A 2,756-nucleotide genomic window follows, 5' to 3' on the forward strand; every position below is an offset into this window, starting at 1 on the left:
AGCTCAGGGCAGCCTGCCTTGCAATTACTAGAGGGTGGGCACTAGGACCCTGGAGCAGCAAACAGCACTTATGCCCAATATCCCTCTACTCCAGCAGCAGGAGCAGGCAGGGGAGAGGCGCACGCTGCTTTTTGTCAGGCAGGGACACAGCGCGGCAGGGGGAGGGGTGGCAGGCAGAGGCCAGGACCCAATCCAGGCAGGGCCAGAGGAAAAGACCCATTTCCAAATATTGCTGGAGCAGGGCCCCCAGTCCTGAATATTTCTGGAGCCCGAGCACCACAAATATATATAACCTGCCGCCTATGACCACAAGATCCCACTGAGATTTGAACTCAGATTACAGGATTCAGAGTCCTGAGTGCTGCCCATTGCACCATGGGACCAGCTTATGCTGCCTTCTCTGCACATCGGTGACCCTCATGGGGCTGCTTGTGTAAGGGGGCTCTTGGCCCTTTACTAAAACTTAGTGTGTGTGGGCAGGTGGGGGGAGTGGGTTGGCTAGTTCCCAGCACCAATAGAAGGGGGAAGGATCAATGGGAAATCAGGACCTGAGACTGACAGTCCCCAGGGACAATGGGGAGAGGCCAAAGCTCCAAGTTAGCCACACTGACAGGCCAGGCAGTGTAATGAGAGAGTCACCAGGCCAGGGGATCCCATCCTCCCTGTGAGCTGGAACTGCCTGGGCGAGAGTGGGGCAGAGCTAAGGAGAGAACAGGAGCCCGAGAAGAGCCGGGGAGCAGAGCTGTGCAGTTGTAGTGCCAGAAACTGCTGCATGTAGGAATTTGCAACCTGTAGCAGTTACTGATACCTGAGGTTGTTCTTATTTGCTGACCTGCCCTAAGTGGCTAAAACTTGACAGTGGTTTCTCTAGCAAAGGCCAGTCCCTGGCCCCTTGGTCCAGACATCCTCCTTCATATCAGGCTAGGGTGACCAGATGTCAAAGATGAAATATCGGGATGCAGGGGGCGGAGCAAAAATAAAAGCTGGAGGGACCCCCGCCGCCAAGCGGCAGTGGTACAACCCCATCTCCAACCAACTCTTGGCTCCAACCCCCGCTACACCCCCAGCACCCCCATCCCCTCACTCCTGGGCCCAACCTGGGCTCCGAGCTCTGCAGCCGAGCCATGATCCGGGCCCCTCCTGCAGCTCCCGGGCAAGGGGTGAATCAGGCAGCTCCTGGCAGGAGCGTGTCCGTCCCACTTGTGTCTCCGCCCTCCGCCCACATGGGCCCTGCCTGCTTCGCGCTGCCCCCAGCCCCACTGCACTGCCCTGCAGGCTGCAGGGCTAGAGCAGCTTCTGCGCTGCGCTGCGCTCCCGGCCATGGCCATGGCCCATGTGCACACCTGGGAGGGAGGAGGAATGCCGCGTTCTTGCGGAAGAGGCAGGGCCAGGGCGAGGATTTGGGGAGGGATTCAATGGGGCAGTGAGGGGGTGGGGCTGGGGGCAGGGCCAGGGCTGGGATTTGGGGAGGTATCTAATGGGGGAATGAGGAGGCGGAGTTGGGGGGGGCAAGTATCCCTCCAGACTATGCCTGTGTCCTGGAGAAGAGGACAAAGTTATTTGTTTGTCCAGGGTCCCGATCGGTCGGGATCCGGGACAAACAAGCAAATATAGGGACAGTCCCGATAAAATCGGGATGTCTGGTCACCCTACATCAGGCTTCAAGTTGAGAATCATTTCTCATTCCCACTCTGTGGGAGGGGAGACTTTTAAACGCGCTCTCTGTGAGACTGCACATGGCTAAGCAAAGAGAACAAACCCCAAATCCCCCCTGTGCTTTGGGAGCCAGGTTTGCGGTGGGAATTCTGTAGTTCAGATGACTTCACGCCTGGGCATTGTGATTCTTTACCAGTTTCTCTGGCATTGGGGCATTTTTTTTCACTCCCGGCTGTGATGGCCAAGTGGATAAGATGTGGGAGTTGAAATCCAATAGGGTTTCCTGTGCAGGTTCAAATCTTGCTCACAGCGAGGCCTGTGTTTTAGCCAGTCTCCCACTGGGGCAACACTTCTGTACAACCCCCTGAGACACTCTCAATTCTCTCCCCACCCCAAGTAAATCCTGTTCTGCTCCTTTCATAGAGATCCCTGGGGCACCACCTCACACTGTGTCCCTGAGGGGTCAGGCAAACTCTCAGCACCTGAAGCCTCTGCCACTCACCTGGTGCCCCATAGATCAGCCATAGCCCTGGTTCTGCTCCTCTCTCTAGAGTGTGAAAGAAGCTAAGTCAGCGACTCCATGGGAGCTATGGGGCTGCAGAACCAACAGAGAAAAAATAGGTGCTCATCACCCACTGGCAGCCAGCTCCCCCCACCCACACAAACACTACAGGCCTTGTTGACAAGCTCCTCCTCTTCCCTTTCAGCACCTCCCACTTGCCAGTGATCAGCTGTTCAGTGGGGTGCAGGAGGCACTGGGTGGGGAGGGGAAGGAGCAGGGACGGGAAGAGGTGGGGGTGGGAGAGGAATGGGGCAGGAAGGTGCAGGAAGGGAAGAGATTGGACAGGGTGGGGACTTGGGGGAAGGGGTGGAGTGGGGACAGGGCCTGAGGAGGGAAGGGGGGGATTTGTCCCAGTCCCCTCTAGGGCCGGCCCTGAAGGGAAGTACTGCTTGTTACAGAGTGTTAGACTGAAGATCTAAAGGTCCCTGGTTCAATCCCAGGCTTTGGCAGGCCCTGTCATCCCTCTTTGTGCAGGGGTCGCTTGTTTTCTGGGAGCACAGCAGTGCCTGGACTCAAGGTGAGTTCCTGAGCTTGGGCT

At 57.3% G+C, this 2,756-nt stretch overlaps 1 non-coding gene across 1 annotated transcript; it reads right to left on the minus strand.

The window, feature by feature from the left end:
* Positions 1–311: 311 nt before the first annotated feature.
* On the minus strand, positions 312–383 carry TRNAQ-CUG. Its single transcript has one exon. It is a non-coding gene; the product is annotated as a tRNA-Gln (tRNA).
* Positions 384–2,756: the final 2,373 nt, after the last annotated feature.

This window comes from Gopherus evgoodei, unplaced genomic scaffold (assembly GCF_007399415.2).
Source record: "Gopherus evgoodei ecotype Sinaloan lineage unplaced genomic scaffold, rGopEvg1_v1.p scaffold_46_arrow_ctg1, whole genome shotgun sequence".
Lineage (NCBI taxonomy): Eukaryota > Metazoa > Chordata > Testudines > Testudinidae > Gopherus > Gopherus evgoodei.